Genomic DNA, 26831 nt, shown 5'->3' with positions numbered 1-26831 from the left:
TAATCTGAGGGTCCAGGGTTCAAGTCACGGTTCAGGCGTACCTTTGCTTCTTTTACAAAAAATTAAGCAGGAAATATGAATTGCTCATTCTAATATGTGCTATTTCTGATGGCATCGCAACCTTGGGCAATATGACTCTAAGGTAGTGGAGTCCAGAGTTCTTGGAGGCTTTGCCAACATTTCAAGCCTGACTGTGCTTCTAAATAGCATGAAATAGCAATCTTTGTACAAAGTTTTAACATTGGGGAGACAGATTGGTCGAAAAAAAAGCAGACAGGCGCTGCTGACATTCAAACTCAGGATCTCCTGTTTACTAGACAGGCACTTTAACCAACTAAGCCACAGCACCTTTTTTGCATCTGGTCTCCTTTCCTTCCTCATGTAATCATTTAGAAGTGAAATCCACTTTTTTTAAGGCTAGGCTTCTGTAGCAATATAACTTTTCAAAATGTTTTCCAATTGACTGAAACTCCATTGCACAAAACGAGCATGTCATTAATCGTCGATTTAGAGTGGACTGCATTGCCCAGTGTGTGCATTGAGGAGCACATGTTCGTCTTTACTGGGGAGCAAGTTTGCACTCATGAATGTGGCAAAACATTCAAATCCGTAAGTGGGTGACCATTAAAGTCCTACATGCTGCAAATCTCTATATCTGGATACGGAATGACTGAAAAAAGTTATGTCTCCAGTGTCAAAATGTGTGTAATGCACTAGTAATTCATTTCCTTTATTGACCAGTGAGGTAGCCATGTATGGAGGTGCTGTAGAGTGAAAATCAAGTTTCAAATGGGCAGTGATCCCTGTGCCTGGATAGCTCAGTCGGTAGAGCATCAGACTTTTAATCTGAGGGTCCAGGGTTCAAGTCCCTGTTCAGGCGTACCTTTGCTTCTTTTACAAAAAATTAAGCAGGAAATATGAATTGCTCATTCTAATATGTGCTATTTCTGATGGCATCGCAACCTTGGGCAATATGACTCTAAGGTAGTGGAGTCCAGAGTTCTTGGATGCTTTGCCAACATTTCAAGCCTGACTGTGCTTCTAAATAGCATGAAATAGCAATCTTTGTACAAAGTTTTAATATTGGGGAGACAGATTGGTCGAAAAAAAAGCAGACAGGCGCTGGTGAGATTCGAACTCAGGATCTCCTGTTTACTAGACAGGCGCTTTAACCAACTAAGCCACAGCACCTTTTTTGCATCTGGTCTCCTTTCCTTCCTCATGTAATCATTTAGAAGTGAAATCCACTTTTTTAACGCTGGGCTTCTGTTGCAATATAACTTTTCAAAATGTTTTCCAATTGACTGAAACTCCATTGCACAAAACGAGCATGTCATTAATCGTCGATTTAGAGTGGACTGCATTGCCCAGTGTGTGCATTGAGGAGCACATGTTCGTCTTTACTGGGGAGCAAGTTTGCACTCATGAATGTGGCAAAACATTCAAATCCGTAAGTGGGTGAACATTAAAGTCCTAGATGCTGCAAATCTCTATATCTGGATACGGAATGACTGAAAAAAGTTATGTCTCCAGTGTCAAAATGTGTGTAATGCACTAGTAATTAATTTCCTTTATTGACCAGTGAGGTAGCCATGTATGGAGGTGCTGTAGAGTGAAAATCAAGTTTCAAATGGGCAGTGATCCCTGTGCCTGGATAGCTCAGTCGGTAGAGCATCAGACTTTTAATCTGAGGGTCCAGGGTTCAAGTCACGGTTCAGGCGTACCTTTGCTTCTTTTACAAAAAATTAAGCAGGAAATATGAATTGCTCATTCTAATATGTGCTATTTCTGATGGCATCGCAACCTTGGGCAATATGACTCTAAGGTAGTGGAGTCCAGAGTTCTTGGAGGCTTTGCCAACATTTCAAGCCTGACTGTGCTTCTAAATAGCATGAAATAGCAATCTTTGTACAAAGTTTTAACATTGGGGAGACATATTGGTCGAAAAAAAAGCAGACAGGCGCTGCTGACATTCAAACTCAGGATCTCCTGTTTACTAGACAGGCGCTTTAACCAACTAAGCCACAGCACCTTTTTTGCATCTGGTCTCCTTTCCTTCCTCATGTAATCATTTAGAAGTGAAATCCACTTTTTTTAAGGCTAGGCTTCTGTAGCAATATAACTTTTCAAAATGTTTTCCAATTGACTGAAACTCCATTGCACAAAACGAGCATGTCATTAATCGTCGATTTAGAGTGGACTGCATTGCCCAGTGTGTGCATTGAGGAGCACATGTTCGTCTTTACTGGGGAGCAAGTTTGCACTCATGAATGTGGCAAAACATTCAAATCCGTAAGTGGGTGAACATTAAAGTCCTAGATGCTGCAAATCTCTATATCTGGATACGGAATGACTGAAAAAAGTTATGTCTCCAGTGTCAAAATGTGTGTAATGCACTAGTAATTCATTTCCTTTATTGCCCAGTGAGGTAGCCATGTATGGAGGTGCTGTAGAGTGAAAATCAAGTTTCAAATGGGCAGTAATCCCTGTGCCTGGATAGCTCAGTCGGTAGAGCATCAGACTTTTAATCTGAGGGTCCAGGGTTCAAGTCCCTGTTCAGGCGTACCTTTGCTTCTTTTACAAAAAATTAAGCAGGAAATATGAATTGCTCATTCTAATATGTGCTATTTCTGATGGCATCGCAACCTTGGGCAATATGACTCTAAGGTAGTGGAGTCCAGAGTTCTTGGATGCTTTGCCAACATTTCAAGCCTGACTGTGCTTCTAAATAGCATGAAATAGCAATCTTTGTACAAAGTTTTAATATTGGGGAGACAGATTGGTCGAAAAAAAAGCAGACAGGCGCTGCTGAGATTCGAACTCAGGATCTCCTGTTTACTAGACAGGCGCTTTAACCAACTAAGCCGCAGCACCTTTTTTGCATCTGGTCTCCTTTCCTTCCTCATGTAATCATTTAGAAGTGAAATCCACTTTTTTAAGGCTGGGCTTCTGTTGCAATATAACTTTTCAAAATGTTTTCCAATTGACTGAAACTCCATTGCACAAAACGAGCATGTCATTAATCGTCGATTTAGAGTGGACTGCATTGCCCAGTGTGTGCATTGAGGAGCACATGTTCGTCTTTACTGGGGAGCAAGTTTGCACTCATGAATGTGGCAAAACATTCAAATCCGTAAGTGGGTGACCATTAAAGTCCTACATGCTGCAAATCTCTATATCTGGATACGGAATGACTGAAAAAAGTTATGTCTCCAGTGTCAAAATGTGTGTAATGCACTAGTAATTCATTTCCTTTATTGACCAGTGAGGTAGCCATGTATGGAGGTGCTGTAGAGTGAAAATCAAGTTTCAAATGGGCAGTGATCCCTGTGCCTGGATAGCTCAGTCGGTAGAGCATCAGACTTTTAATCTGAGGGTCCAGGGTTCAAGTCCCTGTTCAGGCGTACCTTTGCTTCTTTTACAAAAAATTAAGCAGGAAATATGAATTGCTCATTCTAATATGTGCTATTTCTGATGGCATCGCAACCTTGGGCAATATGACTCTAAGGTAGTGGAGTCCAGAGTTCTTGGAGGCTTTGCCAACATTTCAAGCCTGACTGTGCTTCTAAATAGCATGAAATAGCAATCTTTGTACAAAGTTTTAACATTGGGGAGACATATTGGTCGAAAAAAAAGCAGACAGGCGCTGCTGACATTCAAACTCAGGATCTCCTGTTTACTAGACAGGCGCTTTAACCAACTAAGCCACAGCACCTTTTTTGCATCTGGTCTCCTTTCCTTCCTCATGTAATCATTTAGAAGTGAAATCCACTTTTTTTAAGGCTAGGCTTCTGTAGCAATATAACTTTTCAAAATGTTTTCCAATTGACTGAAACTCCATTGCACAAAACGAGCATGTCATTAATCGTCGATTTAGAGTGGACTGCATTGCCCAGTGTGTGCATTGAGGAGCACATGTTCGTCTTTACTGGGGAGCAAGTTTGCACTCATGAATGTGGCAAAACATTCAAATCCGTAAGTGGGTGACCATTAAAGTCCTACATGCTGCAAATCTCTATATCTGGATACGGAATGACTGAAAAAAGTTATGTCTCCAGTGTCAAAATGTGTGTAATGCACTAGTAATTCATTTCCTTTATTGACCAGTGAGGTAGCCATGTATGGAGGTGCTGTAGAGTGAAAATCAAGTTTCAAATGGGCAGTGATCCCTGTGCCTGGATAGCTCAGTCGGTAGAGCATCAGACTTTTAATCTGAGGGTCCAGGGTTCAAGTCCCTGTTCAGGCGTACCTTTGCTTCTTTTACAAAAAATTAAGCAGGAAATATGAATTGCTCATTCTAATATGTGCTATTTCTGATGGCATCGCAACCTTGGGCAATATGACTCTAAGGTAGTGGAGTCCAGAGTTCTTGGATGCTTTGCCAACATTTCAAGCCTGACTGTGCTTCTAAATAGCATGAAATAGCAATCTTTGTACAAAGTTTTAATATTGGGGAGACAGATTGGTCGAAAAAAAAGCAGACAGGCGCTGCTGAGATTTGAACTCAGGATCTCCTGTTTACTAGACAGGCGCTTTAACCAACTAAGCCGCAGCACCTTTTTTGCATCTGGTCTCCTTTCCTTCCTCATGTAATCATTTAGAAGTGAAATACACTTTTTTAAGGCTGGGCTTCTGTTGCAATATAACTTTTCAAAATGTTTTCCAATTGACTGAAACTCCATTGCACAAAACGAGCATGTCATTAATCGTCGATTTAGAGTGGACTGCATTGCCCAGTGTGTGCATTGAGGAGCACATGTTCGTCTTTACTGGGGAGCAAGTTTGCACTCATGAATGTGGCAAAACATTCAAATCCGTAAGTGGGTGAACATTAAAGTCCTAGATGCTGCAAATCTCTATATCTGGATACGGAATGACTGAAAAAAGTTATGTCTCCAGTGTCAAAATGTGTGTAATGCACTAGTAATTCATTTCCTTTATTGACCAGTGAGGTAGCCATGTATGGAGGTGCTGTAGAGTGAAAATCAAGTTTCAAATGGGCAGTAATCCCTGTGCCTGGATAGCTCAGTCGGTAGAGCATCAGACTTTTAATCTGAGGGTCCAGGGTTCAAGTCCCTGTTCAGGCGTACCTTTGCTTCTTTTACAAAAAATTAAGCAGGAAATATGAATTGCTCATTCTAATATGTGCTATTTCTGATGGCATCGCAACCTTGGGCAATATGACTCTAAGGTAGTGGAGTCCAGAGTTCTTGGATGCTTTGCCAACATTTCAAGCCTGACTGTGCTTCTAAATAGCATGAAATAGCAATCTTTGTACAAAGTTTTAATATTGGGGAGACAGATTGGTCGAAAAAAAAGCAGACAGGCGCTGCTGAGATTTGAACTCAGGATCTCCTGTTTACTAGACAGGCGCTTTAACCAACTAAGCCGCAGCACCTTTTTTGCATCTGGTCTCCTTTCCTTCCTCATGTAATCATGTAGAAGTGAAATCCACTTTTTTAAGGCTGGGCTTCTGTTGCAATATAACTTTTCAAAATGTTTTCCAATTGACTGAAACTCCATTGCACAAAACGAGCATGTCAGTAATCGACGATTTAGAGTGGACTGCATTGCCCAGTGTGTGCATTGAGGAGCACATGTACGTCTTTACTGGTGAGCAAGTTTGCACTCATGAATGCGGCAAAACATTCAAATGCGTGGGCTGGATGACCATTAAAGTCCTACATGCTGCAAATCTCTATATCTGGATACGGAATGACTGAAAAAAGTTATGTCTCCAGTGTCAAAATGTGTGTAATGCACTAGTAATTCATTTCCTTTATTGACCAGTGAGGTAGCCATGTATGGAGGTGCTGTAGAGTGAAAATCAAGTTTCAAATGGCAGTGATCCCTGTGCCTGGATAGCTCAGTCGGTAGAGCATCAGACTTTTAATCTGAGGGTCCAGGGTTCAAGTCCCTGTTCAGGCGTACCTTTGCTTCTTTTACAATAAATTAAGCAGGAAATATGAATTGCTCATTCTAATATTTGCTATTTCTGATGGCATCGCAACCTTGGGCAATATGACTCTAAGGTAGTGGAGACCAGAGTTCTTGGGTGCTTTGCCAACATTTCAAGCCTGACTGTGCTTCTAAATAGCATGAAATAGCAATCTTTGTACAAAGTTTTAATATTGGGGAGACAGATTGGTCGAAAAAAAAAGCAGAGAGGCGCTGCTGAGATTCAAACTCAGGATCTCCTTTTTACTAGACAGCCGCTTTAACCAACTAAGCCACAGCACCTTTTTTGCATCTGGTCTCCTTTCCTTCCTCATGTAATCATTTAGAAGTGAAATCCACTTTTTTTTAAGGCTGGGCTTCTGTTGCAATATAACTTTTCAAAATGTTTTCCAATTGACTGAAACTCCATTGCACAAAACGAGCATGTCATTAATCGTCGATTTAGAGTGGACTGCATTGCCCAGTGTGTGCATTGAGGAGCACATGTTCGTCTTTACTGGGGAGCAAGTTTGCACTCATGAATGTGGCAAAACATTCAAATCCGTAAGTGGGTGACCATTAAAGTCCTACATGCTGCAAATCTCTATATCTGGATACGGAATGACTGAAAAAAGTTATGTCTCCAGTGTCAAAATGTGTGTAATGCACTAGTAATTCATTTCCTTTATTGACCAGTGAGGTAGCCATGTATGGAGGTGCTGTAGAGTGAAAATCAAGTTTCAAATGGGCAGTGATCCCTGTGCCTGGATAGCTCAGTCGGTAGAGCATCAGACTTTTAATCTGAGGGTCCAGGGTTCAAGTCCCTGTTCAGGCGTACCTTTGCTTCTTTTACAAAAAATTAAGCAGGAAATATGAATTGCTCATTCTAATATGTGCTATTTCTGATGGCATCGCAACCTTGGGCAATATGACTCTAAGGTAGTGGAGTCCAGAGTTCTTGGATGCTTTGCCAACATTTCAAGCCTGACTGTGCTTCTAAATAGCATGAAATAGCAAACTTTGTACAAAGTGTTAATATTGGGGAGACAGATTGGTCGAAAAAAAAGCAGACAGGCGCTGGTGAGATTCGAACTCAGGATCTCCTGTTTACTAGACAGGCGCTTTAACCAACTAAGCCACAGCACCTTTTTTGCATCTGGTCTCCTTTCCTTCCTCATGTAATCATTTAGAAGTGAAATCCACTTTTTTAACGCTGGGCTTCTGTTGCAATATAACTTTTCAAAATGTTTTCCAATTGACTGAAACTCCATTGCACAAAACGAGCATGTCATTAATCGTCGATTTAGAGTGGACTGCATTGCCCAGTGTGTGCATTGAGGAGCACATGTTCGTCTTTACTGGGGAGCAAGTTTGCACTCATGAATGTGGCAAAACATTCAAATCCGTAAGTGGGTGAACATTAAAGTCCTAGATGCTGCAAATCTCTATATCTGGATACGGAATGACTGAAAAAAGTTATGTCTCCAGTGTCAAAATGTGTGTAATGCACTAGTAATTAATTTCCTTTATTGACCAGTGAGGTAGCCATGTATGGAGGTGCTGTAGAGTGAAAATCAAGTTTCAAATGGGCAGTGATCCCTGTGCCTGGATAGCTCAGTCGGTAGAGCATCAGACTTTTAATCTGAGGGTCCAGGGTTCAAGTCACGGTTCAGGCGTACCTTTGCTTCTTTTACAAAAAATTAAGCAGGAAATATGAATTGCTCATTCTAATATGTGCTATTTCTGATGGCATCGCAACCTTGGGCAATATGACTCTAAGGTAGTGGAGTCCAGAGTTCTTGGAGGCTTTGCCAACATTTCAAGCCTGACTGTGCTTCTAAATAGCATGAAATAGCAATCTTTGTACAAAGTTTTAACATTGGGGAGACATATTGGTCGAAAAAAAAGCAGACAGGCGCTGCTGACATTCAAACTCAGGATCTCCTGTTTACTAGACAGGCGCTTTAACCAACTAAGCCACAGCACCTTTTTTGCATCTGGTCTCCTTTCCTTCCTCATGTAATCATTTAGAAGTGAAATCCACTTTTTTTAAGGCTAGGCTTCTGTAGCAATATAACTTTTCAAAATGTTTTCCAATTGACTGAAACTCCATTGCACAAAACGAGCATGTCATTAATCGTCGATTTAGAGTGGACTGCATTGCCCAGTGTGTGCATTGAGGAGCACATGTTCGTCTTTACTGGGGAGCAAGTTTGCACTCATGAATGTGGCAAAACATTCAAATCCGTAAGTGGGTGAACATTAAAGTCCTAGATGCTGCAAATCTCTATATCTGGATACGGAATGACTGAAAAAAGTTATGTCTCCAGTGTCAAAATGTGTGTAATGCACTAGTAATTCATTTCCTTTATTGCCCAGTGAGGTAGCCATGTATGGAGGTGCTGTAGAGTGAAAATCAAGTTTCAAATGGGCAGTAATCCCTGTGCCTGGATAGCTCAGTCGGTAGAGCATCAGACTTTTAATCTGAGGGTCCAGGGTTCAAGTCCCTGTTCAGGCGTACCTTTGCTTCTTTTACAAAAAATTAAGCAGGAAATATGAATTGCTCATTCTAATATGTGCTATTTCTGATGGCATCGCAACCTTGGGCAATATGACTCTAAGGTAGTGGAGTCCAGAGATCTTGGATGCTTTGCCAACATTTCAAGCCTGACTGTGCTTCTAAATAGCATGAAATAGCAATCTTTGTACAAAGTTTTAATATTGGGGAGACAGATTGGTCGAAAAAAAAGCAGACAGGCGCTGCTGAGATTCGAACTCAGGATCTCCTGTTTACTAGACAGGCGCTTTAACCAACTAAGCCGCAGCACCTTTTTTGCATCTGGTCTCCTTTCCTTCCTCATGTAATCATTTAGAAGTGAAATCCACTTTTTTAAGGCTGGGCTTCTGTTGCAATATAACTTTTCAAAATGTTTTCCAATTGACTGAAACTCCATTGCACAAAACGAGCATGTCATTAATCGTCGATTTAGAGTGGACTGCATTGCCCAGTGTGTGCATTGAGGAGCACATGTTCGTCTTTACTGGGGAGCAAGTTTGCACTCATGAATGTGGCAAAACATTCAAATCCGTAAGTGGGTGACCATTAAAGTCCTACATGCTGCAAATCTCTATATCTGGATACGGAATGACTGAAAAAAGTTATGTCTCCAGTGTCAAAATGTGTGTAATGCACTAGTAATTCATTTCCTTTATTGACCAGTGAGGTAGCCATGTATGGAGGTGCTGTAGAGTGAAAATCAAGTTTCAAATGGGCAGTGATCCCTGTGCCTGGATAGCTCAGTCGGTAGAGCATCAGACTTTTAATCTGAGGGTCCAGGGTTCAAGTCCCTGTTCAGGCGTACCTTTGCTTCTTTTACAAAAAATTAAGCAGGAAATATGAATTGCTCATTCTAATATGTGCTATTTCTGATGGCATCGCAACCTTGGGCAATATGACTCTAAGGTAGTGGAGTCCAGAGTTCTTGGAGGCTTTGCCAACATTTCAAGCCTGACTGTGCTTCTAAATAGCATGAAATAGCAATCTTTGTACAAAGTTTTAACATTGGGGAGACAGATTGGTCGAAAAAAAAGCAGACAGGCGCTGCTGAGATTCAAACTCAGGATCTCCTGTTTACTAGACAGGCGCTTTAACCAACTAAGCCACAGCACCTTTTTTGCATCTGGTCTCCTTTCCTTCCTCATGTAATCATTTAGAAGTGAAATCCACTTTTTTTAAGGCTAGGCTTCTGTAGCAATATAACTTTTCAAAATGTTTTCCAATTGACTGAAACTCCATTGCACAAAACGAGCATGTCATTAATCGTCGATTTAGAGTGGACTGCATTGCCCAGTGTGTGCATTGAGGAGCACATGTTCGTCTTTACTGGGGAGCAAGTTTGCACTCATGAATGTGGCAAAACATTCAAATCCGTAAGTGGGTGAACATTAAAGTCCTAGATGCTGCAAATCTCTATATCTGGATACGGAATGACTGAAAAAAGTTATGTCTCCAGTGTCAAAATGTGTGTAATGCACTAGTAATTCATTTCCTTTATTGCCCAGTGAGGTAGCCATGTATGGAGGTGCTGTAGAGTGAAAATCAAGTTTCAAATGGGCAGTGATCCCTGTGCCTGGATAGCTCAGTCGGTAGAGCATCAGACTTTTCATCTGAGGGTCCAGGGTTCAAGTCCCTGTTCAGGCGTACCTTTGCTTCTTTTACAAAAAATTAAGCAGGAAATATGAATTGCTCATTCTAATATGTGCTATTTCTGATGGCATCGCAACCTTGGGCAATATGACTCTAAGGTAGTGGAGTCCAGAGTTCTTGGATGCTTTGCCAACATTTCAAGCCTGACTGTGCTTCTAAATAGCATGAAATAGCAATCTTTGTACAAAGTTTTAATATTGGGGAGACAGATTGGTCGAAAAAAAAGCAGACAGGCGCTGGTGAGATTCGAACTCAGGATCTCCTGTTTACTAGACAGGCGCTTTAACCAACTAAGCCACAGCACCTTTTTTGCATCTGGTCTCCTTTCCTTCCTCATGTAATCATTTAGAAGTGAAATCCACTTTTTTAACGCTGGGCTTCTGTTGCAATATAACTTTTCAAAATGTTTTCCAATTGACTGAAACTCCATTGCACAAAACGAGCATGTCATTAATCGTCGATTTAGAGTGGACTGCATTGCCCAGTGTGTGCATTGAGGAGCACATGTTCGTCTTTACTGGGGAGCAAGTTTGCACTCATGAATGTGGCAAAACATTCAAATCCGTAAGTGGGTGAACATTAAAGTCCTAGATGCTGCAAATCTCTATATCTGGATACGGAATGACTGAAAAAAGTTATGTCTCCAGTGTCAAAATGTGTGTAATGCACTAGTAATTAATTTCCTTTATTGACCAGTGAGGTAGCCATGTATGGAGGTGCTGTAGAGTGAAAATCAAGTTTCAAATGGGCAGTGATCCCTGTGCCTGGATAGCTCAGTCGGTAGAGCATCAGACTTTTAATCTGAGGGTCCAGGGTTCAAGTCACGGTTCAGGCGTACCTTTGCTTCTTTTACAAAAAATTAAGCAGGAAATATGAATTGCTCATTCTAATATGTGCTATTTCTGATGGCATCGCAACCTTGGGCAATATGACTCTAAGGTAGTGGAGTCCAGAGTTCTTGGAGGCTTTGCCAACATTTCAAGCCTGACTGTGCTTCTAAATAGCATGAAATAGCAATCTTTGTACAAAGTTTTAACATTGGGGAGACAGATTGGTCGAAAAAAAAGCAGACAGGCGCTGCTGACATTCAAACTCAGGATCTCCTGTTTACTAGACAGGCGCTTTAACCAACTAAGCCACAGCACCTTTTTTGCATCTGGTCTCCTTTCCTTCCTCATGTAATCATTTAGAAGTGAAATCCACTTTTTTTAAGGCTAGGCTTCTGTAGCAATATAACTTTTCAAAATGTTTTCCAATTGACTGAAACTCCATTGCACAAAACGAGCATGTCATTAATCGTCGATTTAGAGTGGACTGCATTGCCCAGTGTGTGCATTGAGGAGCACATGTTCGTCTTTACTGGGGAGCAAGTTTGCACTCATGAATGTGGCAAAACATTCAAATCCGTAAGTGGGTGACCATTAAAGTCCTACATGCTGCAAATCTCTATATCTGGATACGGAATGACTGAAAAAAGTTATGTCTCCAGTGTCAAAATGTGTGTAATGCACTAGTAATTCATTTCCTTTATTGACCAGTGAGGTAGCCATGTATGGAGGTGCTGTAGAGTGAAAATCAAGTTTCAAATGGGCAGTGATCCCTGTGCCTGGATAGCTCAGTCGGTAGAGCATCAGACTTTTAATCTGAGGGTCCAGGGTTCAAGTCCCTGTTCAGGCGTACCTTTGCTTCTTTTACAAAAAATTAAGCAGGAAATATGAATTGCTCATTCTAATATGTGCTATTTCTGATGGCATCGCAACCTTGGGCAATATGACTCTAAGGTAGTGGAGTCCAGAGTTCTTGGATGCTTTGCCAACATTTCAAGCCTGACTGTGCTTCTAAATAGCATGAAATAGCAATCTTTGTACAAAGTTTTAATATTGGGGAGACAGATTGGTCGAAAAAAAAGCAGACAGGCGCTGGTGAGATTCGAACTCAGGATCTCCTGTTTACTAGACAGGCGCTTTAACCAACTAAGCCACAGCACCTTTTTTGCATCTGGTCTCCTTTCCTTCCTCATGTAATCATTTAGAAGTGAAATCCACTTTTTTAACGCTGGGCTTCTGTTGCAATATAACTTTTCAAAATGTTTTCCAATTGACTGAAACTCCATTGCACAAAACGAGCATGTCATTAATCGTCGATTTAGAGTGGACTGCATTGCCCAGTGTGTGCATTGAGGAGCACATGTTCGTCTTTACTGGGGAGCAAGTTTGCACTCATGAATGTGGCAAAACATTCAAATCCGTAAGTGGGTGAACATTAAAGTCCTAGATGCTGCAAATCTCTATATCTGGATACGGAATGACTGAAAAAAGTTATGTCTCCAGTGTCAAAATGTGTGTAATGCACTAGTAATTAATTTCCTTTATTGACCAGTGAGGTAGCCATGTATGGAGGTGCTGTAGAGTGAAAATCAAGTTTCAAATGGGCAGTGATCCCTGTGCCTGGATAGCTCAGTCGGTAGAGCATCAGACTTTTAATCTGAGGGTCCAGGGTTCAAGTCACGGTTCAGGCGTACCTTTGCTTCTTTTACAAAAAATTAAGCAGGAAATATGAATTGCTCATTCTAATATGTGCTATTTCTGATGGCATCGCAACCTTGGGCAATATGACTCTAAGGTAGTGGAGTCCAGAGTTCTTGGAGGCTTTGCCAACATTTCAAGCCTGACTGTGCTTCTAAATAGCATGAAATAGCAATCTTTGTACAAAGTTTTAACATTGGGGAGACATATTGGTCGAAAAAAAAGCAGACAGGCGCTGCTGACATTCAAACTCAGGATCTCCTGTTTACTAGACAGGCGCTTTAACCAACTAAGCCACAGCACCTTTTTTGCATCTGGTCTCCTTTCCTTCCTCATGTAATCATTTAGAAGTGAAATCCACTTTTTTTAAGGCTAGGCTTCTGTAGCAATATAACTTTTCAAAATGTTTTCCAATTGACTGAAACTCCATTGCACAAAACGAGCATGTCATTAATCGTCGATTTAGAGTGGACTGCATTGCCCAGTGTGTGCATTGAGGAGCACATGTTCGTCTTTACTGGGGAGCAAGTTTGCACTCATGAATGTGGCAAAACATTCAAATCCGTAAGTGGGTGAACATTAAAGTCCTAGATGCTGCAAATCTCTATATCTGGATACGGAATGACTGAAAAAAGTTATGTCTCCAGTGTCAAAATGTGTGTAATGCACTAGTAATTCATTTCCTTTATTGCCCAGTGAGGTAGCCATGTATGGAGGTGCTGTAGAGTGAAAATCAAGTTTCAAATGGGCAGTAATCCCTGTGCCTGGATAGCTCAGTCGGTAGAGCATCAGACTTTTAATCTGAGGGTCCAGGGTTCAAGTCCCTGTTCAGGCGTACCTTTGCTTCTTTTACAAAAAATTAAGCAGGAAATATGAATTGCTCATTCTAATATGTGCTATTTCTGATGGCATCGCAACCTTGGGCAATATGACTCTAAGGTAGTGGAGTCCAGAGTTCTTGGATGCTTTGCCAACATTTCAAGCCTGACTGTGCTTCTAAATAGCATGAAATAGCAATCTTTGTACAAAGTTTTAATATTGGGGAGACAGATTGGTCGAAAAAAAAGCAGACAGGCGCTGCTGAGATTCGAACTCAGGATCTCCTGTTTACTAGACAGGCGCTTTAACCAACTAAGCCGCAGCACCTTTTTTGCATCTGGTCTCCTTTCCTTCCTCATGTAATCATTTAGAAGTGAAATCCACTTTTTTAAGGCTGGGCTTCTGTTGCAATATAACTTTTCAAAATGTTTTCCAATTGACTGAAACTCCATTGCACAAAACGAGCATGTCATTAATCGTCGATTTAGAGTGGACTGCATTGCCCAGTGTGTGCATTGAGGAGCACATGTTCGTCTTTACTGGGGAGCAAGTTTGCACTCATGAATGTGGCAAAACATTCAAATCCGTAAGTGGGTGACCATTAAAGTCCTACATGCTGCAAATCTCTATATCTGGATACGGAATGACTGAAAAAAGTTATGTCTCCAGTGTCAAAATGTGTGTAATGCACTAGTAATTCATTTCCTTTATTGACCAGTGAGGTAGCCATGTATGGAGGTGCTGTAGAGTGAAAATCAAGTTTCAAATGGGCAGTGATCCCTGTGCCTGGATAGCTCAGTCGGTAGAGCATCAGACTTTTAATCTGAGGGTCCAGGGTTCAAGTCCCTGTTCAGGCGTACCTTTGCTTCTTTTACAAAAAATTAAGCAGGAAATATGAATTGCTCATTCTAATATGTGCTATTTCTGATGGCATCGCAACCTTGGGCAATATGACTCTAAGGTAGTGGAGTCCAGAGTTCTTGGAGGCTTTGCCAACATTTCAAGCCTGACTGTGCTTCTAAATAGCATGAAATAGCAATCTTTGTACAAAGTTTTAACATTGGGGAGACATATTGGTCGAAAAAAAAGCAGACAGGCGCTGCTGACATTCAAACTCAGGATCTCCTGTTTACTAGACAGGCGCTTTAACCAACTAAGCCACAGCACCTTTTTTGCATCTGGTCTCCTTTCCTTCCTCATGTAATCATTTAGAAGTGAAATCCACTTTTTTTAAGGCTAGGCTTCTGTAGCAATATAACTTTTCAAAATGTTTTCCAATTGACTGAAACTCCATTGCACAAAACGAGCATGTCATTAATCGTCGATTTAGAGTGGACTGCATTGCCCAGTGTGTGCATTGAGGAGCACATGTTCGTCTTTACTGGGGAGCAAGTTTGCACTCATGAATGTGGCAAAACATTCAAATCCGTAAGTGGGTGACCATTAAAGTCCTACATGCTGCAAATCTCTATATCTGGATACGGAATGACTGAAAAAAGTTATGTCTCCAGTGTCAAAATGTGTGTAATGCACTAGTAATTCATTTCCTTTATTGACCAGTGAGGTAGCCATGTATGGAGGTGCTGTAGAGTGAAAATCAAGTTTCAAATGGGCAGTGATCCCTGTGCCTGGATAGCTCAGTCGGTAGAGCATCAGACTTTTAATCTGAGGGTCCAGGGTTCAAGTCCCTGTTCAGGCGTACCTTTGCTTCTTTTACAAAAAATTAAGCAGGAAATATGAATTGCTCATTCTAATATGTGCTATTTCTGATGGCATCGCAACCTTGGGCAATATGACTCTAAGGTAGTGGAGTCCAGAGTTCTTGGATGCTTTGCCAACATTTCAAGCCTGACTGTGCTTCTAAATAGCATGAAATAGCAATCTTTGTACAAAGTTTTAATATTGGGGAGACAGATTGGTCGAAAAAAAAGCAGACAGGCGCTGCTGAGATTTGAACTCAGGATCTCCTGTTTACTAGACAGGCGCTTTAACCAACTAAGCCGCAGCACCTTTTTTGCATCTGGTCTCCTTTCCTTCCTCATGTAATCATTTAGAAGTGAAATACACTTTTTTAAGGCTGGGCTTCTGTTGCAATATAACTTTTCAAAATGTTTTCCAATTGACTGAAACTCCATTGCACAAAACGAGCATGTCATTAATCGTCGATTTAGAGTGGACTGCATTGCCCAGTGTGTGCATTGAGGAGCACATGTTCGTCTTTACTGGGGAGCAAGTTTGCACTCATGAATGTGGCAAAACATTCAAATCCGTAAGTGGGTGAACATTAAAGTCCTAGATGCTGCAAATCTCTATATCTGGATACGGAATGACTGAAAAAAGTTATGTCTCCAGTGTCAAAATGTGTGTAATGCACTAGTAATTCATTTCCTTTATTGACCAGTGAGGTAGCCATGTATGGAGGTGCTGTAGAGTGAAAATCAAGTTTCAAATGGGCAGTAATCCCTGTGCCTGGATAGCTCAGTCGGTAGAGCATCAGACTTTTAATCTGAGGGTCCAGGGTTCAAGTCCCTGTTCAGGCGTACCTTTGCTTCTTTTACAAAAAATTAAGCAGGAAATATGAATTGCTCATTCTAATATGTGCTATTTCTGATGGCATCGCAACCTTGGGCAATATGACTCTAAGGTAGTGGAGTCCAGAGTTCTTGGATGCTTTGCCAACATTTCAAGCCTGACTGTGCTTCTAAATAGCATGAAATAGCAATCTTTGTACAAAGTTTTAATATTGGGGAGACAGATTGGTCGAAAAAAAAGCAGACAGGCGCTGCTGAGATTTGAACTCAGGATCTCCTGTTTACTAGACAGGCGCTTTAACCAACTAAGCCGCAGCACCTTTTTTGCATCTGGTCTCCTTTCCTTCCTCATGTAATCATGTAGAAGTGAAATCCACTTTTTTAAGGCTGGGCTTCTGTTGCAATATAACTTTTCAAAATGTTTTCCAATTGACTGAAACTCCATTGCACAAAACGAGCATGTCAGTAATCGACGATTTAGAGTGGACTGCATTGCCCAGTGTGTGCATTGAGGAGCACATGTACGTCTTTACTGGTGAGCAAGTTTGCACTCATGAATGCGGCAAAACATTCAAATGCGTGGGCTGGATGACCATTAAAGTCCTACATGCTGCAAATCTCTATATCTGGATACGGAATGACTGAAAAAAGTTATGTCTCCAGTGTCAAAATGTGTGTAATGCACTAGTAATTCATTTCCTTTATTGACCAGTGAGGTAGCCATGTATGGAGGTGCTGTAGAGTGAAAATCAAGTTTCAAATGGCAGTGATCCCTGTGCCTGGATAGCTCAGTCGGTAGAGCATCAGACTTTTAATCTGAGGGTCCAGGGTTCAAGTCCCTGTTCAGGCGTACCTTTGCTTCTTTTACAATAAATTAAGCAGGAAATATGAATTGCTCATTCTAATATTTGCTATTTCTGATGGCATCGCAACCTTGGGCAATATGACTCTAAGGTAGTGGAGACCAGAGTTCTTGGGTGCTTTGCCAACATTTCAAGCCTGACTGTGCTTCTAAATAGCATGAAATAGCAATCTTTGTACAAAGTTTTAATATTGGGGAGACAGATTGGTCGAAAAAAAAAGCAGAGAGGCGCTGCTGAGATTCAAACTCAGGATCTCCTTTTTACTAGACAGGCGCTTTAACCAACTAAGCCACAGCACCTTTTTTGCATCTGGTCTCCTTTCCTTCCTCATGTAATCATTTAGAAGTGAAATCCACTTTTTTTTAAGGCTGGGCTTCTGTTGCAATATAACTTTTCAAAATGTTTTCCAATTGACTGAAACTCCATTGCACAAAACGAGCATGTCATTAATCGTCGATTTAGAGTGGACTGCATTGCCCAGTGTGTGCATTGAGGAGCACATGTTCGTCTTTACTGGGGAGCAAGTTTGCACTCATGAATGTGGCAAAACATTCAAATCCGTAAGTGGGTGACCATTAAAGTCCTACATGCTGCAAATCTCTATATCTGGATACGGAATGACTGAAAAAAGTTATGTCTCCAGTGTCAAAATGTGTGTAATGCACTAGTAATTCATTTCCTTTATTGACCAGTGAGGTAGCCATGTATGGAGGTGCTGTAGAGTGAAAATCAAGTTTCAAATGGGCAGTGATCCCTGTGCCTGGATAGCTCAGTCGGTAGAGCATCAGACTTTTAATCTGAGGGTCCAGGGTTCAAGTCCCTGTTCAGGCGTACCTTTGCTTCTTTTACAAAAAATTAAGCAGGAAATATGAATTGCTCATTCTAATATGTGCTATTTCTGATGGCATCGCAACCTTGGGCAATATGACTCTAAGGTAGTGGAGTCCAGAGTTCTTGGATGCTTTGCCAACATTTCAAGCCTGACTGTGCTTCTAAATAGCATGAAATAGCAAACTTTGTACAAAGTGTTAATATTGGGGAGACAGATTGGTCGAAAAAAAAGCAGACAGGCGCTGGTGAGATTCGAACTCAGGATCTCCTGTTTACTAGACAGGCGCTTTAACCAACTAAGCCACAGCACCTTTTTTGCATCTGGTCTCCTTTCCTTCCTCATGTAATCATTTAGAAGTGAAATCCACTTTTTTAACGCTGGGCTTCTGTTGCAATATAACTTTTCAAAATGTTTTCCAATTGACTGAAACTCCATTGCACAAAACGAGCATGTCATTAATCGTCGATTTAGAGTGGACTGCATTGCCCAGTGTGTGCATTGAGGAGCACATGTTCGTCTTTACTGGGGAGCAAGTTTGCACTCATGAATGTGGCAAAACATTCAAATCCGTAAGTGGGTGAACATTAAAGTCCTAGATGCTGCAAATCTCTATATCTGGATACGGAATGACTGAAAAAAGTTATGTCTCCAGTGTCAAAATGTGTGTAATGCACTAGTAATTAATTTCCTTTATTGACCAGTGAGGTAGCCATGTATGGAGGTGCTGTAGAGTGAAAATCAAGTTTCAAATGGGCAGTGATCCCTGTGCCTGGATAGCTCAGTCGGTAGAGCATCAGACTTTTAATCTGAGGGTCCAGGGTTCAAGTCACGGTTCAGGCGTACCTTTGCTTCTTTTACAAAAAATTAAGCAGGAAATATGAATTGCTCATTCTAATATGTGCTATTTCTGATGGCATCGCAACCTTGGGCAATATGACTCTAAGGTAGTGGAGTCCAGAGTTCTTGGAGGCTTTGCCAACATTTCAAGCCTGACTGTGCTTCTAAATAGCATGAAATAGCAATCTTTGTACAAAGTTTTAACATTGGGGAGACATATTGGTCGAAAAAAAAGCAGACAGGCGCTGCTGACATTCAAACTCAGGATCTCCTGTTTACTAGACAGGCGCTTTAACCAACTAAGCCACAGCACCTTTTTTGCATCTGGTCTCCTTTCCTTCCTCATGTAATCATTTAGAAGTGAAATCCACTTTTTTTAAGGCTAGGCTTCTGTAGCAATATAACTTTTCAAAATGTTTTCCAATTGACTGAAACTCCATTGCACAAAACGAGCATGTCATTAATCGTCGATTTAGAGTGGACTGCATTGCCCAGTGTGTGCATTGAGGAGCACATGTTCGTCTTTACTGGGGAGCAAGTTTGCACTCATGAATGTGGCAAAACATTCAAATCCGTAAGTGGGTGAACATTAAAGTCCTAGATGCTGCAAATCTCTATATCTGGATACGGAATGACTGAAAAAAGTTATGTCTCCAGTGTCAAAATGTGTGTAATGCACTAGTAATTCATTTCCTTTATTGCCCAGTGAGGTAGCCATGTATGGAGGTGCTGTAGAGTGAAAATCAAGTTTCAAATGGGCAGTAATCCCTGTGCCTGGATAGCTCAGTCGGTAGAGCATCAGACTTTTAATCTGAGGGTCCAGGGTTCAAGTCCCTGTTCAGGCGTACCTTTGCTTCTTTTACAAAAAATTAAGCAGGAAATATGAATTGCTCATTCTAATATGTGCTATTTCTGATGGCATCGCAACCTTGGGCAATATGACTCTAAGGTAGTGGAGTCCAGAGATCTTGGATGCTTTGCCAACATTTCAAGCCTGACTGTGCTTCTAAATAGCATGAAATAGCAATCTTTGTACAAAGTTTTAATATTGGGGAGACAGATTGGTCGAAAAAAAAGCAGACAGGCGCTGCTGAGATTCGAACTCAGGATCTCCTGTTTACTAGACAGGCGCTTTAACCAACTAAGCCGCAGCACCTTTTTTGCATCTGGTCTCCTTTCCTTCCTCATGTAATCATTTAGAAGTGAAATCCACTTTTTTAAGGCTGGGCTTCTGTTGCAATATAACTTTTCAAAATGTTTTCCAATTGACTGAAACTCCATTGCACAAAACGAGCATGTCATTAATCGTCGATTTAGAGTGGACTGCATTGCCCAGTGTGTGCATTGAGGAGCACATGTTCGTCTTTACTGGGGAGCAAGTTTGCACTCATGAATGTGGCAAAACATTCAAATCCGTAAGTGGGTGACCATTAAAGTCCTACATGCTGCAAATCTCTATATCTGGATACGGAATGACTGAAAAAAGTTATGTCTCCAGTGTCAAAATGTGTGTAATGCACTAGTAATTCATTTCCTTTATTGACCAGTGAGGTAGCCATGTATGGAGGTGCTGTAGAGTGAAAATCAAGTTTCAAATGGGCAGTGATCCCTGTGCCTGGATAGCTCAGTCGGTAGAGCATCAGACTTTTAATCTGAGGGTCCAGGGTTCAAGTCCCTGTTCAGGCGTACCTTTGCTTCTTTTACAAAAAATTAAGCAGGAAATATGAATTGCTCATTCTAATATGTGCTATTTCTGATGGCATCGCAACCTTGGGCAATATGACTCTAAGGTAGTGGAGTCCAGAGTTCTTGGAGGCTTTGCCAACATTTCAAGCCTGACTGTGCTTCTAAATAGCATGAAATAGCAATCTTTGTACAAAGTTTTAACATTGGGGAGACAGATTGGTCGAAAAAAAAGCAGACAGGCGCTGCTGAGATTCAAACTCAGGATCTCCTGTTTACTAGACAGGCGCTTTAACCAACTAAGCCACAGCACCTTTTTTGCATCTGGTCTCCTTTCCTTCCTCATGTAATCATTTAGAAGTGAAATCCACTTTTTTTAAGGCTAGGCTTCTGTAGCAATATAACTTTTCAAAATGTTTTCCAATTGACTGAAACTCCATTGCACAAAACGAGCATGTCATTAATCGTCGATTTAGAGTGGACTGCATTGCCCAGTGTGTGCATTGAGGAGCACATGTTCGTCTTTACTGGGGAGCAAGTTTGCACTCATGAATGTGGCAAAACATTCAAATCCGTAAGTGGGTGAACATTAAAGTCCTAGATGCTGCAAATCTCTATATCTGGATACGGAATGACTGAAAAAAGTTATGTCTCCAGTGTCAAAATGTGTGTAATGCACTAGTAATTCATTTCCTTTATTGCCCAGTGAGGTAGCCATGTATGGAGGTGCTGTAGAGTGAAAATCAAGTTTCAAATGGGCAGTGATCCCTGTGCCTGGATAGCTCAGTCGGTAGAGCATCAGACTTTTCATCTGAGGGTCCAGGGTTCAAGTCCCTGTTCAGGCGTACCTTTGCTTCTTTTACAAAAAATTAAGCAGGAAATATGAATTGCTCATTCTAATATGTGCTATTTCTGATGGCATCGCAACCTTGGGCAATATGACTCTAAGGTAGTGGAGTCCAGAGTTCTTGGATGCTTTGCCAACATTTCAAGCCTGACTGTGCTTCTAAATAGCATGAAATAGCAATCTTTGTACAAAGTTTTAATATTGGGGAGACAGATTGGTCGAAAAAAAAGCAGACAGGCGCTGGTGAGATTCGAACTCAGGATCTCCTGTTTACTAGACAGGCGCTTTAACCAACTAAGCCACAGCACCTTTTTTGCATCTGGTCTCCTTTCCTTCCTCATGTAATCATTTAGAAGTGAAATCCACTTTTTTAACGCTGGGCTTCTGTTGCAATATAACTTTTCAAAATGTTTTCCAATTGACTGAAACTCCATTGCACAAAACGAGCATGTCATTAATCGTCGATTTAGAGTGGACTGCATTGCCCAGTGTGTGCATTGAGGAGCACATGTTCGTCTTTACTGGGGAGCAAGTTTGCACTCATGAATGTGGCAAAACATTCAAATCCGTAAGTGGGTGAACATTAAAGTCCTAGATGCTGCAAATCTCTATATCTGGATACGGAATGACTGAAAAAAGTTATGTCTCCAGTGTCAAAATGTGTGTAATGCACTAGTAATTAATTTCCTTTATTGACCAGTGAGGTAGCCATGTATGGAGGTGCTGTAGAGTGAAAATCAAGTTTCAAATGGGCAGTGATCCCTGTGCCTGGATAGCTCAGTCGGTAGAGCATCAGACTTTTAATCTGAGGGTCCAGGGTTCAAGTCACGGTTCAGGCGTACCTTTGCTTCTTTTACAAAAAATTAAGCAGGAAATATGAATTGCTCATTCTAATATGTGCTATTTCTGATGGCATCGCAACCTTGGGCAATATGACTCTAAGGTAGTGGAGTCCAGAGTTCTTGGAGGCTTTGCCAACATTTCAAGCCTGACTGTGCTTCTAAATAGCATGAAATAGCAATCTTTGTACAAAGTTTTAACATTGGGGAGACAGATTGGTCGAAAAAAAAGCAGACAGGCGCTGCTGACATTCAAACTCAGGATCTCCTGTTTACTAGACAGGCGCTTTAACCAACTAAGCCACAGCACCTTTTTTGCATCTGGTCTCCTTTCCTTCCTCATGTAATCATTTAGAAGTGAAATCCACTTTTTTTAAGGCTAGGCTTCTGTAGCAATATAACTTTTCAAAATGTTTTCCAATTGACTGAAACTCCATTGCACAAAACGAGCATGTCATTAATCGTCGATTTAGAGTGGACTGCATTGCCCAGTGTGTGCATTGAGGAGCACATGTTCGTCTTTACTGGGGAGCAAGTTTGCACTCATGAATGTGGCAAAACATTCAAATCCGTAAGTGGGTGACCATTAAAGTCCTACATGCTGCAAATCTCTATATCTGGATACGGAATGACTGAAAAAAGTTATGTCTCCAGTGTCAAAATGTGTGTAATGCACTAGTAATTCATTTCCTTTATTGACCAGTGAGGTAGCCATGTATGGAGGTGCTGTAGAGTGAAAATCAAGTTTCAAATGGGCAGTGATCCCTGTGCCTGGATAGCTCAGTCGGTAGAGCATCAGACTTTTAATCTGAGGGTCCAGGGTTCAAGTCCCTGTTCAGGCGTACCTTTGCTTCTTTTACAAAAAATTAAGCAGGAAATATGAATTGCTCATTCTAATATGTGCTATTTCTGATGGCATCGCAACCTTGGGCAATATGACTCTAAGGTAGTGGAGTCCAGAGTTCTTGGATGCTTTGCCAACATTTCAAGCCTGACTGTGCTTCTAAATAGCATGAAATAGCAATCTTTGTACAAAGTTTTAATATTGGGGAGACAGATTGGTCGAAAAAAAAGCAGACAGGCGCTGGTGAGATTCGAACTCAGGATCTCCTGTTTACTAGACAGGCGCTTTAACCAACTAAGCCACAGCACCTTTTTTGCATCTGGTCTCCTTTCCTTCCTCATGTAATCATTTAGAAGTGAAATCCACTTTTTTAACGCTGGGCTTCTGTTGCAATATAACTTTTCAAAATGTTTTCCAATTGACTGAAACTCCATTGCACAAAACGAGCATGTCATTAATCGTCGATTTAGAGTGGACTGCATTGCCCAGTGTGTGCATTGAGGAGCACATGTTCGTCTTTACTGGGGAGCAAGTTTGCACTCATGAATGTGGCAAAACATTCAAATCCGTAAGTGGGTGAACATTAAAGTCCTAGATGCTGCAAATCTCTATATCTGGATACGGAATGACTGAAAAAAGTTATGTCTCCAGTGTCAAAATGTGTGTAATGCACTAGTAATTAATTTCCTTTATTGACCAGTGAGGTAGCCATGTATGGAGGTGCTGTAGAGTGAAAATCAAGTTTCAAATGGGCAGTGATCCCTGTGCCTGGATAGCTCAGTCGGTAGAGCATCAGACTTTTAATCTGAGGGTCCAGGGTTCAAGTCACGGTTCAGGCGTACCTTTGCTTCTTTTACAAAAAATTAAGCAGGAAATATGAATTGCTCATTCTAATATGTGCTATTTCTGATGGCATCGCAACCTTGGGCAATATGACTCTAAGGTAGTGGAGTCCAGAGTTCTTGGAGGCTTTGCCAACATTTCAAGCCTGACTGTGCTTCTAAATAGCATGAAATAGCAATCTTTGTACAAAGTTTTAACATTGGGGAGACATATTGGTCGAAAAAAAAGCAGACAGGCGCTGCTGACATTCAAACTCAGGATCTCCTGTTTACTAGACAGGCGCTTTAACCAACTAAGCCACAGCACCTTTTTTGCATCTGGTCTCCTTTCCTTCCTCATGTAATCATTTAGAAGTGAAATCCACTTTTTTTAAGGCTAGGCTTCTGTAGCAATATAACTTTTCAAAATGTTTTCCAATTGACTGAAACTCCATTGCACAAAACGAGCATGTCATTAATCGTCGATTTAGAGTGGACTGCATTGCCCAGTGTGTGCATTGAGGAGCACATGTTCGTCTTTACTGGGGAGCAAGTTTGCACTCATGAATGTGGCAAAACATTCAAATCCGTAAGTGGGTGAACATTAAAGTCCTAGATGCTGCAAATCTCTATATCTGGATACGGAATGACTGAAAAAAGTTATGTCTCCAGTGTCAAAATGTGTGTAATGCACTAGTAATTCATTTCCTTTATTGCCCAGTGAGGTAGCCATGTATGGAGGTGCTGTAGAGTGAAAATCAAGTTTCAAATGGGCAGTAATCCCTGTGCCTGGATAGCTCAGTCGGTAGAGCATCAGACTTTTAATCTGAGGGTCCAGGGTTCAAGTCCCTGTTCAGGCGTACCTTTGCTTCTTTTACAAAAAATTAAGCAGGAAATATGAATTGCTCATTCTAATATGTGCTATTTCTGATGGCATCGCAACCTTGGGCAATATGACTCTAAGGTAGTGGAGTCCAGAGTTCTTGGATGCTTTGCCAACATTTCAAGCCTGACTGTGCTTCTAAATAGCATGAAATAGCAATCTTTGTACAAAGTTTTAATATTGGGGAGACAGATTGGTCGAAAAAAAAGCAGACAGGCGCTGCTGAGATTCGAACTCAGGATCTCCTGTTTACTAGACAGGCGCTTTAACCAACTAAGCCGCAGCACCTTTTTTGCATCTGGTCTCCTTTCCTTCCTCATGTAATCATTTAGAAGTGAAATCCACTTTTTTAAGGCTGGGCTTCTGTTGCAATATAACTTTTCAAAATGTTTTCCAATTGACTGAAACTCCATTGCACAAAACGAGCATGTCATTAATCGTCGATTTAGAGTGGACTGCATTGCCCAGTGTGTGCATTGAGGAGCACATGTTCGTCTTTACTGGGGAGCAAGTTTGCACTCATGAATGTGGCAAAACATTCAAATCCGTAAGTGGGTGACCATTAAAGTCCTACATGCTGCAAATCTCTATATCTGGATACGGAATGACTGAAAAAAGTTATGTCTCCAGTGTCAAAATGTGTGTAATGCACTAGTAATTCATTTCCTTTATTGACCAGTGAGGTAGCCATGTATGGAGGTGCTGTAGAGTGAAAATCAAGTTTCAAATGGGCAGTGATCCCTGTGCCTGGATAGCTCAGTCGGTAGAGCATCAGACTTTTAATCTGAGGGTCCAGGGTTCAAGTCCCTGTTCAGGCGTACCTTTGCTTCTTTTACAAAAAATTAAGCAGGAAATATGAATTGCTCATTCTAATATGTGCTATTTCTGATGGCATCGCAACCTTGGGCAATATGACTCTAAGGTAGTGGAGTCCAGAGTTCTTGGAGGCTTTGCCAACATTTCAAGCCTGACTGTGCTTCTAAATAGCATGAAATAGCAATCTTTGTACAAAGTTTTAACATTGGGGAGACATATTGGTCGAAAAAAAAGCAGACAGGCGCTGCTGACATTCAAACTCAGGATCTCCTGTTTACTAGACAGGCGCTTTAACCAACTAAGCCACAGCACCTTTTTTGCATCTGGTCTCCTTTCCTTCCTCATGTAATCATTTAGAAGTGAAATCCACTTTTTTTAAGGCTAGGCTTCTGTAGCAATATAACTTTTCAAAATGTTTTCCAATTGACTGAAACTCCATTGCACAAAACGAGCATGTCATTAATCGTCGATTTAGAGTGGACTGCATTGCCCAGTGTGTGCATTGAGGAGCACATGTTCGTCTTTACTGGGGAGCAAGTTTGCACTCATGAATGTGGCAAAACATTCAAATCCGTAAGTGGGTGACCATTAAAGTCCTACATGCTGCAAATCTCTATATCTGGATACGGAATGACTGAAAAAAGTTATGTCTCCAGTGTCAAAATGTGTGTAATGCACTAGTAATTCATTTCCTTTATTGACCAGTGAGGTAGCCATGTATGGAGGTGCTGTAGAGTGAAAATCAAGTTTCAAATGGGCAGTGATCCCTGTGCCTGGATAGCTCAGTCGGTAGAGCATCAGACTTTTAATCTGAGGGTCCAGGGTTCAAGTCCCTGTTCAGGCGTACCTTTGCTTCTTTTACAAAAAATTAAGCAGGAAATATGAATTGCTCATTCTAATATGTGCTATTTCTGATGGCATCGCAACCTTGGGCAATATGACTCTAAGGTAGTGGAGTCCAGAGTTCTTGGATGCTTTGCCAACATTTCAAGCCTGACTGTGCTTCTAAATAGCATGAAATAGCAATCTTTGTACAAAGTTTTAATATTGGGGAGACAGATTGGTCGAAAAAAAAGCAGACAGGCGCTGCTGAGATTTGAACTCAGGATCTCCTGTTTACTAGACAGGCGCTTTAACCAACTAAGCCGCAGCACCTTTTTTGCATCTGGTCTCCTTTCCTTCCTCATGTAATCATTTAGAAGTGAAATACACTTTTTTAAGGCTGGGCTTCTGTTGCAATATAACTTTTCAAAATGTTTTCCAATTGACTGAAACTCCATTGCACAAAACGAGCATGTCATTAATCGTCGATTTAGAGTGGACTGCATTGCCCAGTGTGTGCATTGAGGAGCACATGTTCGTCTTTACTGGGGAGCAAGTTTGCACTCATGAATGTGGCAAAACATTCAAATCCGTAAGTGGGTGAACATTAAAGTCCTAGATGCTGCAAATCTCTATATCTGGATACGGAATGACTGAAAAAAGTTATGTCTCCAGTGTCAAAATGTGTGTAATGCACTAGTAATTCATTTCCTTTATTGACCAGT

General features: G+C 41.1%; 22 non-coding genes across 22 annotated transcripts; all 22 read left to right on the top strand.

Annotated features, from left to right (window-relative positions):
- The first annotated feature begins 807 nt into the window (after window positions 1-807).
- On the top strand, window positions 808-880 carry TRNAK-UUU (transfer RNA lysine (anticodon UUU)). The gene has a single exon. It is a non-coding gene; the product is annotated as a tRNA-Lys (tRNA).
- Window positions 881-2490: 1610 nt separating this feature from the next.
- On the top strand, window positions 2491-2563 carry TRNAK-UUU (transfer RNA lysine (anticodon UUU)). The gene has a single exon. It is a non-coding gene; the product is annotated as a tRNA-Lys (tRNA).
- A 768-nt stretch (window positions 2564-3331) lies between these two features.
- On the top strand, window positions 3332-3404 carry TRNAK-UUU (transfer RNA lysine (anticodon UUU)). Its single transcript has one exon. It is a non-coding gene; the product is annotated as a tRNA-Lys (tRNA).
- Window positions 3405-4173: 769 nt separating this feature from the next.
- TRNAK-UUU (transfer RNA lysine (anticodon UUU)) lies at window positions 4174-4246 on the top strand. Its single transcript has one exon. It is a non-coding gene; the product is annotated as a tRNA-Lys (tRNA).
- Window positions 4247-5014: 768 nt separating this feature from the next.
- Window positions 5015-5087, top strand: TRNAK-UUU (transfer RNA lysine (anticodon UUU)). Its single transcript has one exon. It is a non-coding gene; the product is annotated as a tRNA-Lys (tRNA).
- Window positions 5088-5855: 768 nt separating this feature from the next.
- On the top strand, window positions 5856-5928 carry TRNAK-UUU (transfer RNA lysine (anticodon UUU)). Its single transcript has one exon. It is a non-coding gene; the product is annotated as a tRNA-Lys (tRNA).
- A 771-nt stretch (window positions 5929-6699) lies between these two features.
- On the top strand, window positions 6700-6772 carry TRNAK-UUU (transfer RNA lysine (anticodon UUU)). The gene has a single exon. It is a non-coding gene; the product is annotated as a tRNA-Lys (tRNA).
- Window positions 6773-8382: 1610 nt separating this feature from the next.
- Window positions 8383-8455, top strand: TRNAK-UUU (transfer RNA lysine (anticodon UUU)). The gene has a single exon. It is a non-coding gene; the product is annotated as a tRNA-Lys (tRNA).
- Window positions 8456-9223: 768 nt separating this feature from the next.
- TRNAK-UUU (transfer RNA lysine (anticodon UUU)) lies at window positions 9224-9296 on the top strand. The gene has a single exon. It is a non-coding gene; the product is annotated as a tRNA-Lys (tRNA).
- Window positions 9297-11748: 2452 nt separating this feature from the next.
- Window positions 11749-11821, top strand: TRNAK-UUU (transfer RNA lysine (anticodon UUU)). The gene has a single exon. It is a non-coding gene; the product is annotated as a tRNA-Lys (tRNA).
- Window positions 11822-13431: 1610 nt separating this feature from the next.
- TRNAK-UUU (transfer RNA lysine (anticodon UUU)) lies at window positions 13432-13504 on the top strand. The gene has a single exon. It is a non-coding gene; the product is annotated as a tRNA-Lys (tRNA).
- A 768-nt stretch (window positions 13505-14272) lies between these two features.
- TRNAK-UUU (transfer RNA lysine (anticodon UUU)) lies at window positions 14273-14345 on the top strand. Its single transcript has one exon. It is a non-coding gene; the product is annotated as a tRNA-Lys (tRNA).
- A 769-nt stretch (window positions 14346-15114) lies between these two features.
- TRNAK-UUU (transfer RNA lysine (anticodon UUU)) lies at window positions 15115-15187 on the top strand. The gene has a single exon. It is a non-coding gene; the product is annotated as a tRNA-Lys (tRNA).
- Window positions 15188-15955: 768 nt separating this feature from the next.
- TRNAK-UUU (transfer RNA lysine (anticodon UUU)) lies at window positions 15956-16028 on the top strand. Its single transcript has one exon. It is a non-coding gene; the product is annotated as a tRNA-Lys (tRNA).
- A 768-nt stretch (window positions 16029-16796) lies between these two features.
- TRNAK-UUU (transfer RNA lysine (anticodon UUU)) lies at window positions 16797-16869 on the top strand. Its single transcript has one exon. It is a non-coding gene; the product is annotated as a tRNA-Lys (tRNA).
- Window positions 16870-17640: 771 nt separating this feature from the next.
- On the top strand, window positions 17641-17713 carry TRNAK-UUU (transfer RNA lysine (anticodon UUU)). Its single transcript has one exon. It is a non-coding gene; the product is annotated as a tRNA-Lys (tRNA).
- Window positions 17714-19323: 1610 nt separating this feature from the next.
- TRNAK-UUU (transfer RNA lysine (anticodon UUU)) lies at window positions 19324-19396 on the top strand. Its single transcript has one exon. It is a non-coding gene; the product is annotated as a tRNA-Lys (tRNA).
- Window positions 19397-20164: 768 nt separating this feature from the next.
- Window positions 20165-20237, top strand: TRNAK-UUU (transfer RNA lysine (anticodon UUU)). Its single transcript has one exon. It is a non-coding gene; the product is annotated as a tRNA-Lys (tRNA).
- A 2452-nt stretch (window positions 20238-22689) lies between these two features.
- TRNAK-UUU (transfer RNA lysine (anticodon UUU)) lies at window positions 22690-22762 on the top strand. Its single transcript has one exon. It is a non-coding gene; the product is annotated as a tRNA-Lys (tRNA).
- Window positions 22763-24372: 1610 nt separating this feature from the next.
- TRNAK-UUU (transfer RNA lysine (anticodon UUU)) lies at window positions 24373-24445 on the top strand. Its single transcript has one exon. It is a non-coding gene; the product is annotated as a tRNA-Lys (tRNA).
- Window positions 24446-25213: 768 nt separating this feature from the next.
- TRNAK-UUU (transfer RNA lysine (anticodon UUU)) lies at window positions 25214-25286 on the top strand. The gene has a single exon. It is a non-coding gene; the product is annotated as a tRNA-Lys (tRNA).
- Window positions 25287-26055: 769 nt separating this feature from the next.
- Window positions 26056-26128, top strand: TRNAK-UUU (transfer RNA lysine (anticodon UUU)). Its single transcript has one exon. It is a non-coding gene; the product is annotated as a tRNA-Lys (tRNA).
- Window positions 26129-26831: the final 703 nt, after the last annotated feature.

The sequence above is a fragment of the Ambystoma mexicanum genome, unplaced genomic scaffold, assembly GCF_040938575.1.
Source record: "Ambystoma mexicanum isolate Mex_15411 unplaced genomic scaffold, UKY_AmexF1_1 Mex_scaf1, whole genome shotgun sequence".
Taxonomy (NCBI): Eukaryota; Metazoa; Chordata; class Amphibia; order Caudata; family Ambystomatidae; genus Ambystoma; species Ambystoma mexicanum.
This window is presented reverse-complemented; position numbering and strand designations above follow the sequence as displayed.